The 13,693-nt window shown below is 37.3% G+C and overlaps 1 non-coding gene across 1 annotated transcript; it reads left to right on the top strand.

The window, feature by feature from the left end:
• The first annotated feature begins 8,876 nt into the window (after positions 1 to 8,876).
• LOC131178948 (small nucleolar RNA R71) lies at positions 8,877 to 8,983 on the top strand. The gene has a single exon (XR_009147955.1). It is a non-coding gene; the product is annotated as a small nucleolar RNA R71 (small nucleolar RNA).
• Positions 8,984 to 13,693: the final 4,710 nt, after the last annotated feature.

Genomic DNA, 13,693 nt, shown 5'->3' with positions numbered 1-13,693 from the left:
AGAAGGACATAGCTGACTATGTGACTAAATGCTTGACATGTCAGCAAGTCAAGGCAGAACATCAAGTTCCATCAGGTTTGCTACAGCCTATACGCATACCTGAATGGAAATGGGATCGGGTCACCATGGATTTTGTGAGTGGTCTACCTCTCACCCAGAAGAAACATGATGCAGTATGGGTGATAGTAGATAGATTGACGAAGTCAGCACACTTTCTGCCAGTTAGGACTGACTACTCACTGGAGAAGTTAGCAGAATTGTATATCAGTGAGATAGTTAGACTGCATGGAATTCTACTTTCCATCATATCTGATCGAGACCCAAGGTTTACATCGAGATTCTGGAAGAAGTGCATGAGTCCTTGGGTACACAACTCCACTTCAGCACAGCTTTCCATCCTCAGACGGATGGGCAATCAGAAAGAGTAATCCAGGTAAACAATTGAAACCTATTAAACTAATACAAATATTGAACTGAAATGGTAATAACAACATGAAATATATGTCAGGTCCTTGAGGATATGCTGAGGAGTTGTGTCATTGAGTTGGAGGGAAGTTGGGATAGATACCTCCCACTGGCAGAATTTGCATACAACAATAGCTATCAAACTAGCATCCAAATGGCCCCGTATGAAGTATTGTATGGGAGAAAATGTAGAACTCCAGTGTGCTGGACTAAATTGGGCGAAGATAAACTAGTAGGGTCAGACCTGGTGAAACTGACTGAGGAGAAGGTAAAACTAATCAAAGCCAATCTGAAGGTTGCCTCAGACAGACAGAAATCCTATGCCGACTTAAAGAGAAAAGAAATAGAATATGCGGTTGGCGATAAAGTGTTTCTCAAAGTCTCACCGTGGAAGAAGGTACTGAGGTTTGGAAGAAAAGGTAAGTTAAGCCCTAGGTTCATTGGCCCATATGAAGTCATTGAACGTGTGGGTCCAGTGGCCTATAGGCTAGCTTTACCACCAGAGCTAGACAAGATCCACAATGTGTTCCACGTATCTATGCTAAGAAGATACCGCTCAGATCCTTCACATGTCATCTCCATGGAAGAAATTGAAGTACAACCGGATTTGACATATGAAGAAGAACCCATACGGATCCTAGCTCGGGAAGTGAAAGAATTGAGGAATAAGCAGATTCCACTGGTGAAAGTGCTTTGGAAGCACCACAACATCGAGGAGGCAACTTGGGAAAGTGAAGAGACGATGAGGCAACAGTTCCCTCAACTGTTTGCATCAGGTAAATTTCGAGGACGAAATTTAAACTAGAGGGGAAGAGTTGTAACATCCTCACTTTAGCTAGTCCGTACAGTTTACTGTTCCGGTGACCAGTGTCGGCTCGGACAGCTAGAACGTCCGGAAAAATATTTAAACTAAAGTGAGGAACCATAATTAACTCAAATATTAATAAGAAAAATTTAGGAAAAATTTTAGAAATAAAATACAACCAAGTTAAATGAGCCGGTGCCCTTGCGATGGGTAACCTAGTGAGAAGTTGCGGTTTTCGCAATAAGGAGCCCTAGACCCGGGGGAAAATTATAAAATAATTTCTAGGACTCCAGAGAAGGGTTATTGAGGTTCTTATGGCATTAGAATGCCAAGAAAATACTTAGAAAAAATTTTCAATCGGTACAGACAATTTTGGCCCGTTAAGCCAAACGGAGGGCATTTTGGTCATTTCGCCTTCAGAGGTGATTTTTGGCGAACTTGTCCAGTTAAGTAAATAATTATTATCACATAAAATGAGAATAAATATTACTAAAAATTGAATTGAAAATGAGTAAAAAAGAAAAGAAAAAAAAATGAATTAAATGGGAATTTATGACATCACATGATGTCATTAGTGTGCTTTCACCCAACCCAATATTGACACATGGCATAACTATATTTAAAAGAGACAAATGGGTTGAAAAATGAGAGAAAAACAAGATTTCTCATTTCTTCTTTCTTCCTTGCCGTAAACCATTCCTTCCCTAACCTCCATGAACAAGCTTTTTCAAGCTTGATTTTCCCTAGCTTCCACACCATAAAAGCCCTAGTTGTCTTCACAAAAAATTCACCCCACACCTTGAGAAAGCTTTGGGCAGCAAAATTTTGAAGAAAAATTAAAGTTTTGGTTGGCTTGGATTTGAGCTAAAAGAGGTTAGTGACTTAAACTTATGTTTCTCTTCAAATTTATGTTGAGTAAGTATAAATGAGTGTAAATTACAAAGAAAAATTGTTGAATACCAATTGTATGTAAACCCTAAATTTTTGGCAGCCATGGTTAGGGTTTGTTTATGATGATTTAATGAAGTTAAAAGGTTATTATGGCTGCCCTTAATGTGCATTTTTTAAGTGGATTGAAGAAATGCAATGAAAATGCATGAATGGTAATGTTTGAGTTAGGGTTTGGGGTGGAGAAATGGGAATTTGACCATGTAATGATGAAAATGGGTATTAATGGTCAATTAGTGACCATTTAGTTATGTTTAAACCAAAAATGAAGTGTGTTGAGTGATGGGATTTAGGTTTAGTGTGGCTGCCCTAGGTGACCTGCAGAATTGGACATGAGTCCAGCAGGTTTGGGCAGCCATAACTTAAATTGTAGAGGTTGAATTGGTGTTTGGCCAATTGGAAATGAAACTAGACACATAATGACACAACTTTGGTGAAGAAACCATGCCCATAAGACCAAACCAAGTGGACCAAAAGCTTACCCCAATCCGGGTGACCTGTAGTCTGTTTCTGCAGAATGACCAAATGAAAAGTATTTGGTCATTTGGCCATAACTCAGTGTAGAATGATCCAATTGACCTGAAATTTTAGCCACAACAAGCTAAGATATAGACCAATAACTTTCATGATGAAACCTAACCCAAATTGTGAGTAGAACCTATCCAACAAGTGAGTTGAAGTCACTATTCATTGCACTGTAGATATGGTCAGTCCAGAAAAATTTCAATCCGGCCAGTTGTGGTTTTTGGACCATAACTTGAGTTACAAAACTCCAAATGGAGTGATTCAAAAAAGGAAATTCAACTAGACAAAATAAGGAACAACTTTCATGTTTATCATTTTTCCAAATTCCTAGTGAAACAGTAACTAATGGAACAGTAAACCCAAAGCTTGAAAATTAAAAATTCTATCCAATTCACATTAAGCTTAGAGATGGTATTGGCAACCAATACCAACAAGTTTAAAATGCAAAATGTGGTATGTTGATGATATTTAAACTAATTTGCCTATTGCCAATGCAAAAGTCAACATTTCGGTTGACCAATGAAATGAATAGTAATCATAAAAATTCAATTTCAAAGAATTACATAAATAAAAAGTGTTAAATGCCCTAGTAGGCCTAATGTGATTGGTTTGAATAGGTTGGCATGCCAATAGGGTTCTGTTAGTAGTACTGCATATGGCTTCATGCCATTCTGTATTTCATGGCTTTCCATGCCATTCTGTGACATAATAGCCTTTGGCTATGATATTGAGTTGTTATGCTCGGGTTTAATCCCCGATAATTATTACAGCTTATTAGCTGTTCTGTTGCACACCGGGAGACACTATGTGACCGATGGTGTGATGGTCCGAGGTACTTAGTACCCAGTACCAGTTTACCCATTTATCCAGTCCAGTCAACTAGTATAGGTTACTCGGGCAATATTAATAAATCTTACCAAACTTTAATCGAATAATATTGCAATAAATATTTGAAATTAAGTCTACCAAAAATGTAAACATACATTCTGCATACATGTTATTATTTTATTTTATTTTATTTTATATTGTCACCACTAAGCAGAATTGCTTAGCGCGTCGCTTTTGCCACGCGCAGGTACTGGAGACATAGCTGGGGAGTCCAGCAGACCTCATACAGGGTGAGTTTTCAGATCTGCACTCAGAGTTCAAAGTCACCTCACAAATTGCAGTGCATTGGTAGGACATTGGGCTACCTAAGTCTTTTGTATTTGTAAACTTTTGTTATGTATATTATAAACTCATGTAATCATATTTTTGCTGTAATTACCTATGAGCTGTGTTCAGAAATAAATATGAGTATTTCTCATTGAATTGGGTGTGATATGAGATGAATGTGAATTTTGAGATACTGAATTGATTTGAGAAATTGTTGAAAAATGTTTAGTGGTTGACTGAGATTGAGATTATAATTATATTGGAAGTGTTTTTAAACAGGTTCAGAAGAACTGTTTTCCAATTTATAGCCGGCACTCAGCCGGATTTCTATAAAATTTGCAGAAAAATTTAGATTTATCAAAAATTATAAATAAATGAATAAAAAGGGATTAATTGAAATTGAAACATGAATTGGTGTTCCGACACACTGAGTGGCATAACTTGCTCGGCTACACTGTAGACGGGTAAGGGGTGTCACATTTACCCTTGAAGATTTTATCATTTTCGTATGCATCCTGTTAGATTTCTTCCAACTCATTTAGTTGTAAGACCCTTTTCTCACTAGCAGCTTTGAGGTCGAAGTTTAAGATTTGAATTGCCCAGTAAGCTTTATGCTCAAGTTCAACAGGGAGATGACATAATTTTCCATAAACCAGACGGAAGGGTGTTGTGCCAATTGGGGTTTTATATGCAGTGTGGTATGCCTAAAGTGCATCATCTAACTTTATGCACCAGTCCTTCCTAGATTTGTTTACGGTTTTTTCTAGAATCTGCTTCAGTTCCCTGTTTGAGATTTCTACTTGACCGCTGGTTTGAGGATAGTAAAGTGTAGCCACTTTGTGAGTCACTCCATACTTTTTCAGTAGTGTTTCAAATTGTTGGTTGCAGAAGTGACTTCCTTCATCACTGATTATTACTCATGGTGTGCCAAATCTTGTGAAAACATTTTTGTTAAGGAACCTTGTGACCACTCTAGCATCATTGGTTGGCGTCGCAATTGCTTCTACCCATTTTGATACATAATCAACTCCAACCAAAATATACTTGTTTCCACGGGAAAAGGGAAATGGGCCCATGAAGTCTATTCCCCATATGTCGAACAATTCTATCTCAAGTATACCATGCAGTGGCATTTCATTCCTTCTTGAGCTGTTACCTGTTCTTTGGCATTGATCACAACCTAGCACAAAGGATTTTACATCCTTAAATAGATGTGGCTAGTAAAACCCTGCTTGCAAAAAATTTTTCTGCGGTTTTTGGGGTGCCGAAATGTCCTCCATATAGTGATGAATGGCAATGATAAATGACACTTTCCATATCTTCCTCTGGTATGCATCTTCTTATCAGCCCATCATTACATCTCTTGTATAGTAGAGGTTCCTCCCAAAAGTAATATCTCACATCATGTAGGAATTTCTTCCTTTGCTGATAAGTCATGTTTGGAGGCAGTATCTTGCATACAAGAAAATTAACAAAATCAGCTTACCATGGAGCCTTGGAGAATGCAAGTAATTTCTCATCAGGAAATGAATCATCAATTGGCAAATCTTCGAAGTCCTCTATGTACTTCAATTTTAGTCTAGAAAGATGGTCAACTACTACATTTTTGGATCCCTTTTTGTCCTTTATTTCAAGGTCAAATTCTTGTAGGAGTAGGATCCATCGAATCAGCCTTGGTTTTGCTTCCTTCTTGTTTAAAAGGTATCGGATTACAGCATGATCTGTAAATACAATGACTTTTGACCCGATGAGGTAAGATCTGAACTTGTCCATTGCAAATACCACTGCGAGGAATTCTTTTTCTGTGGTGGCATAATTGATTTGTGCATCATCTAATGTCTTGCTAGCATAATAAATAGCATGGAGCTTTTTATCCTTTCTTTGCCTAAGCACTGCTCCAACTGCAAAGTCGCTCGCGTCGCACATAACCTCGAATGGTAGCTCCCAATTCAGTGGCTGCATTATTGGTGCTGATATCAGGGCTTCTTTTATCCTGTTAAAGGAAACAAGGCAATTTTCATCAAAATCAAAGGGAACATCTTGGCTTAATAAGTTAGTAAGTGGCTTAGCTATTTTGGAAAAGTCCTTGATAAATCTTCTGTAGAATTCTGCATGTCCCAAAAAGCTTTGCACTCCCTTGACTGATGTTGGTGGTGGCATGTTTTCAATAATCTCAATTGTTGCCTTATCTACTTCAATTCCTCTTTCTGATATAAAATGTCATAGAACTATACCTTCCCTTACCATAAAGTGGCATTTTTTCCAATTTAGGGCCAGGTTTGATTCTTCACATCTTTGCAACACCTTAGATAAATTAGCTAGGCAATCATCAAAAGTAGTTCCATAGACAGAAAAATCATCCATAAAAACTTCCATGATATCTTCAATATAATCAGAAAAGATGGCCATCATGCATCTTTGAAAGGTAGCAGGGGCATTACAAAGACCAAAAGGCATTCTCCTATATGCAAATGTTCCATAGGGGCAAGTGAATGTTATCTTTTCTTGGTCTTCTAGGTGAATAGGAATTTGAAAGAATCCTGAATACCCATCTAGATAACAGAAATATGAGTGTTTTGCCAATCTTTCTAACATTTGGTCAATGAAGGGGAGAGGAAAATGGTCTTTTCTAGTGGCACTGTTCAATTTTCTATAGTCTATGCACATTCACCAACCAGTGACTACTCTAGTAGGGATTAGTTTATTGCTTGCATTTTGGATAACAATTGTCCCACCTTTCTTAGGAACTACATGTACTGGACTAACCCATTTACTATCAAAGATTAGGTGTATGATACCTGCATCTAATAGTTTTAAAATTTCTTTCTTAACTACTTTCATGTTTGGGTTAAGTCTTCTTTGGTGTTCAATTATGGGTTTACTGTTTTCTTCCATGGGTATCCTATGCATGCAAATCGAAGGGTTAATTCCCTTCAGGTCTTCTATCTTATACCCTATGGCTTTGCTATGGATCCTAAGTTCTCTTAGCAATTTTTCCTCTTCTAATTTAGATAGGCTAGCATTGATTATAACAGGATATTTAGAATTTGAGTCCAGAAATACATACCTTAGCAAGGAGGGGAGAGGTTTAAGCTCTACCTATTTGGCGTTTTCTTGGAGCTTACCTTCGGTTTGTTCCTCCTTCAAATCCTCCATCTCAGAAGCCTTAGCTAATGGTAGGGTTGGATGAGCTGCTAACTGTTGTGCACAGGCTGCTATTTCTGTATTTTCATCATCCACCTTGTGGTTGTGCACAATTCATGCTTCAAGAGGATCTTTAGGATGTGTCTCATGAAATTCCTTTTCAATTTATTTGTCAATTGTGTCGACTTTGAAGCATTCATTAGGTTCAAATTTGTGTTTCATTATGTCAAACAAGTTGAACTCCACTTCTTCTTCTTCTAGTTTGAGAGTTAGTCGCCCATTTTTAACATCTATGATAGCTCCGGCAGTTGCCAAAAATGGTCTTTCTAAAATGATAGGAATTTTAACATCTTCTTCCATCTCAAGGACAATAAAGTCCAATGGAATGAAGAATTTGTCTACTTTGATAGGAATGTTCTCTAGTATTCCTACAAGATATTTAACAGATCTATCAACCAACTGCAATGAGATTGTTGTGGGTTTCAGTTCTCCAATCTCCAGCTTTTTGCATATTGATAGAGGCATTAAACTGATGCTTGCCCCATGATCACAGAGAGCCTTGTCTATTTTCTTGTCACCAATAAGGAAAGGTATGGAGAAGCTTCCTGGATCTTTCAACTTTGGAGGCAGTTTGTTTTGCAGTATGGCACTACATTCCTCTATTAGAGCTACTGTTCCATAGTCTTCTAGCTTCATTTTCTTTGACAGAATTTCCTTAAGAAATTTGGCATAGGATGGCATCTGATAAAGTGCTTCAGTGAAGGGGATGTTGATGTAAATTTTCTGTAAAACTTCCAAAAACTTCCCAAACTGCTTGTCCAATTTGGCTTTTTGAAATCTCTGAGGAAAAGGTAGGGGAGGCTAGTATGGCTCTGGTAATTTCTTTGTCTTCCTCGCTTCCTCTTCCTGATCTTTCTTAGCTTCTTCCTCATTTTTCTCTGCTTGGTCTTTAGATTTTTCTATGGTTTTCTCTGTTGGTTCTACCTCTGGTTTTACTAGAGTTCTCCCACTCCTTAGTGTAACTACTTTACAATATTCCCTTGGGTTCATTTCTGGTTAGCTAGGCAGTTTGCCAGTAGCCTTACTTGAAGAGCTTGCTTGCCGAGCAATCTAATTCTTTAGCATCTTATTGTGAGTAGCAAATTGGTCCACTCTGGAAGTCAACTATTTAATCAATTCAGTTTGTTATTGTTGAGCTGCTAGGAACCCTTTCATCATGGTTTCCATAGCCATTTTCAGTTCAGGTTATTGGTGTTAGAGAGGTAGTGGTGGCTGTCCAAAGTTTTATCCTCTGTTCTAAAATCTAGGGGGTGCTGGTGGTTTGTACCCTTATTGCTTGTTTATTGGCTGGTTCTGCTAATTGGACCATGAGAAATTTGGGTGGTTCCTCCATCTAGGGTTGTAAGTATTTGAATATGGATTGTTTGACTGCCTCTGGTTGAAGTTTCCTCTGTTATTCACATAGTTCATCTGTTCTGAGGAGGGTTCATTGAAATTGTTGTATTCTTAACTCACATATCCTCCTCCACAGCTATCTTCAGGTTGACTGTTTGTACCTACTGCGTTAGCTTGCATCTTTTCAAGTTTCCTTGTGAGCTGATCAAATTGAGCATTTATCATGCTTAGGGCATCTACTTCTACTACCCCTGTAGTTTTCCTTTCATTTCCTCTTTCATTTGACCACTCATAGTTATGGTATGCCACCCTTTCTAGAAGTTTAAGTGCTTGTGGCATTGTTTTCTCCATTAGATCAACTTCTGCAGCTGAATCAACTGTGCTCCTTGTAGAAGGTAGTAACCCATTATAGAAGTTTTGCACTAATAGCCAATCTTCTATACCATGGTGTGGACATTCTCTTTGTAGCTCTTTATATCTTTTCCATGCATCATAGAGTGATTCTCCCTCCTTTTGTCTGAAGGTGTTGAGCTCAAGCCTTAGTTTTATAGTCTTTGCAGGTGGAAAATACCTTGTTAGAAAAGCTTGAGAGAGATTCTCCCAAGTAGTGAATGTTCCAGCTGGTTGAGAAAGTAACCACTTCCTTGCTCTGTCCCAGAGGGAGAATGGAAATGCTCTGAGTCTTATTGCCTGATCAGACACTCCATTCATCTTGAATGTATCACATAGGGCAAGAAAGCACTGGAGGTGATAGTGTGAGTCTTCTGTAGGTGAACCTGCAAACTGGGTTTGTTGAATCATTTAGAGCCATGCTAGTTTTAATTCAAAGTTGTTGGCTTCCACTGTGGGACTAGTGACACTGGGCTAAAATCCTTGGACAGATGGAGCTCCATAATCTCTCAAGAGTCTCGGTCTATCATTATTATCGCCCATGGTTGGAAATTCAGGATCTCCTTGACCATGCTCTTGATGTTTCCTTTCCCTCCTGATGGCTTTCAGAGTTCTATCTATCTCTGGATCACAGTCCAATATTTCTTCTTCTGGCCTTGTTCTGGTCATATACCAGATTGAGAACCTGAGAGAAAAGAAGAAGAATATAACCAGTAAAATAAAATTATATAATAAATATAATTGCCTAAATCAGCTAAATTGCCTATCGCTTGATATTACTAATACCAAAGAGTCCCCGGCAACGGCGCCAAAAACTTGTTTGCCTGGATTTACAACCCCGCAAGTGCACGGATCGCTAACAAGTAATAAAGTGATAAGTAGAGTATTATTCCCATGAGGACCTTTGTTTAGCAAGTACCAATCTACACAGTAATTTTGACTGTCTAGGCTATCGAATTTTTAGGGAATGAAGTTCGTTAACTTTAAACACTAGAATAGCAAACTTAAAATGAAGTAATCTATTTTTGGAACAATCCTGGAGTTAGGATTTCACACTTGAATCTTATTAGGGATGTTATCTCGTTTATTTACTGAATTGAGGTTCGTTTTCTTTGATGGAAATTAGCCCTAAGTTATCCTAAATCCTCTCTCAAGGCATCTAGAGTGTATTTTAATTAATTCAAACCCTACTTTCGTAGTGATCAAATTAATTAAATCCCTTTAAGAACTTTGACCAATTTTTAGATTCCACAAAGGTATCAGCCTATGTCTAGGTCAGAATTTCTAGGTTCAAGATCTTGATTTTCTAATGTTAATCTTCACCTTTCAGTCCTTCAATCAACATCTACAATCATATCTAAGTGGGTACCATCACATAGCATGCATTAGGATCACAAGAAATTAAATCAAGAAACAAATCTCACATCCAGTAAATAAAACTTAATGTTCATTCATAATAATAATTACAAGCATTACTCTCTTAAATCCAGAATAAGGAAACTACTCACTCATGGTGAGTTTAGCAAACATCATGATAAAAAAGTAAAGATAGTAAAAAGAAAACCATGTAAAGAAATAAAGCAATAGAAATCTGTCAAGGGAGATGAAACGAAGAAACCGAAGATAGTTTATAGCTTTGATCTTGTGGAACTTCAGCTAGAGAACTTCTGTTGGTACTGATGCAGAGCGCGATAGCAGCAGCCTTCAGCAACACTCCCGACGACAGTCATCTTTTCTTTTTTTCCTTCCACCCTTCTTTTGATGTTTTCTTTTCTATTTATATTGGTTGCTCTGGAGTTAGGTTGCTCTGAGTCCAAAGGGCCTTAGGAGTCTCATTTTTATCCGAAAATAGGAGGGAAATTCGAGTTATAAAACTGGCTGTAGCATAGTACATGGCCTGTGTGTCACTACACGGGTCTCGCAAAGTAGGGCCGTGTAACTTGCTAGAGGAGAATCGCGTGGTCTTGTTTTGGCATAGAAAGTTACACGGGTCTGTGCCAACTACACGGGTCTGATTACACGGGCCGTGTACTGTTGTTCCCATAAATTTCTTCAAGATTACATTTGGCAGAGACTTACACGGGTCCCTGCAGATTACACGGGTCTCATTATACGACCCGTGTACTTGTGTTTCTCATTTATTTTCTTGGCTTTCTTCTAGCAGATATTTACATGGGTCTAGGGCTTGGTTTACATGACCCGTGTACTTTGTATTAGCAGCAACTTTCAAGCTTTTCTTGCACTCCTATACTTCTGTAGCTTCACCCAAACACCTGAAAATGATGCAGAAAACATGGAATGAAGGGCTTTACAATAGAAATTACGAAAACTAATGAAATCAACTATTATGCATGAAAATACTTACCTAAATGCTATGAAATAGAATGCAAATGTGCTTAAAAATATTTATACAATTCAAGTGTATCACTGATCAGGGTACCATGTCAACCCTTGAGTTTCCTATGAGAAAACATGGCTCAAGATCCAGAGATACAATAGTTCACTGTAGCACTTTAAGCTGCCTGCATCCTTTTCCCGATAATAGATCAGAGTTAGAAAGGTCTCAGTAATGATGGCAGGGATTGGGTTTATGCTCTATTTTTCAACTGCTAAAAATAGCTTTACCACATTTTGACTTACCACTTTTAGGAGCCCGGGTAACAAGACTAACCCGTGAATACTCAGAGCAAGTGTTTGCATAGCAAACCCCCACTTTCCATTTTGAATATGCTAGTCAAAGATCTTCTTGATATAAGTTTAAGAGCATCTGTGAAAATTGCCTTTGGTAGTTTCTTTAGCTTTTGGTTCCTCCACTGATATGTTTACTATACAGACAAATCGCTTCTAAGTCTATCTGCAATCAAGATAAAGGTATATATGATTTTGAACTATGTAAGGTATCTCTAATAGTGACTAATACTCTTCTATTATTAGGGTTGTATTAATGTCGTTTAAAGAGAAGACCCTGTAAGTGGGATTCCATATAGACAATAATGCTTTCAGAGTAGAACCTTGTACCTTAACTCGTAACAAAAAAGCGATTTTCCCATACTTCTTTTCAAATAATATTTAGATATTTGGAGGGAATAACTTCCAGCAATTAAGCAAACTGTCAGGACTGGTTGATCTCACTTCAATCTTAGCATGATTTAATGGAGCTAATGATTGAGCTCCTGCGTCAATGTCTACTTTTTAGCTTGTAAAAATTCTGAATTTTGGATTAAACTATGCCATTGTTGAATATTCTATTCTCATCTTGTGATCTCATCAGCTGGCTGACTTCAAGATGCCATTGGGACTATTCTTACTTACCCTTTGCAAACAAATATCTTATGATACGTAATCTTTAAAAAAAAAAAGAAAAATTATATTAGAACATAAAAATGTAACGGCATAAACATGCACGATTTAAGTAATTTTGAGTCGTACTATTAAGGTAAATGATATCTATACACCTATCAAAGTAGGACGATGTTTAGACTACTTAAATAGTACGATTCGAAATTACTCTTTCTTCTTAAAAAAGCATGAAAGCACTTAAATGACAAATAAAGTAAAGGAAGAGAAAGCACGTCCCTTTTGTCCTAAAAATGGGATAATACTGACACCAGGTGAGTACTATCTAATAAGATGGCCCTACCCCCTAGGGGTGGTTTGCTATGGCTCTTGACTATTGTGATAATTTAGTTTGAGATCTAATTTGCTAAGGTTTAAAGGTTCCCAAATTATCCTCACTGTAAATAATAGAGCCTCATTTCATTATCATGATACTAATAAGAAAATCCATGGGTATCACAATAAATGAAACAAGTTCCAATCTAAATGAAAGTCTTCACGAATATTAATGGGAAAACTCACGGGTACCACTACATGACTTCCTCCTACCTCTTAAGGGTATGAAAGCCCAGGTATAGGGCTTCAGTGTGTGAGAATATTATGTAAATATCAAATGTGTCAAGGGACATACCCATTTCTTCCTTTTTAGGGAAAACCAAAACAACAATGTTGTACCATAAAAGAAAATATTCAAACAATAATCACAGAATAGTTAGTAATAAGTAAGGGTAAAAGAATCATAGCAATAATTTACAATAATCAAAATTCTTTCAAACACAAGGACCCTTAATATTTCATAAGTTAAACTCTACAATCGTTGGCATTATCTTATAAGATCACATGATTAAATCCACCTTTGGACTTTAAGACTATGAATTTTTTATCTTTTCCCCAGTAGAGTCGCTAAGCTGTCGCAAGGGTTTTGCGGTCACTGGGCAATTCTCATTGAAGTAGAAAGTGAAGAGCCGCCACTTTAATTTTAAGGAAAATTAAATAAAACCATTCTTTATATCACGGGGTTTTGAAAAGAGTATTTACCGCTCCTAATTTTAAAGACTCGGGGTCCAGGGTTCTTATACGTGTGGGGAAGGTGTTAGGCACCCTACTTTGTCCCTCGACGAAGGTAGGTAGATTTAAGGATGTGCTCTTTATAAGTTAATGCCGATAATTTTATTGGAGTTTAGATTGCAATTTTAGTTCCTACATTTGCTATAGGAACACTTAATATCTCACTATTTAAAGTAAAACCAGGAACAGAGGTAAATGGGATGATCCTAAAGTGAATTTTAACTCTGATTATTATTTTTGTTAAATTCCTCCCTCGCAAAAATTAGGACTCTAATTTGGAAGAGGTATCATTTAGTTCCCAGAGATTTACAACAAGTGAGTATGATCCTCAGCTTACTCATTATTAATCTTATCATCAGTGTCCAAATAATAGAGGATGTTGTGTGTGAAGTGGATATTAAAAAAACTGATAAAAATTGAATTAAGATGGGTTTCGATTTCCATTCCTTTTGATTGAGACTT

The sequence above is a fragment of the Hevea brasiliensis genome, chromosome 3 (assembly GCF_030052815.1).
Source record: "Hevea brasiliensis isolate MT/VB/25A 57/8 chromosome 3, ASM3005281v1, whole genome shotgun sequence".
In the NCBI taxonomy this organism is placed as follows: Eukaryota; Viridiplantae; Streptophyta; class Magnoliopsida; order Malpighiales; family Euphorbiaceae; genus Hevea; species Hevea brasiliensis.
This window is presented reverse-complemented; position numbering and strand designations above follow the sequence as displayed.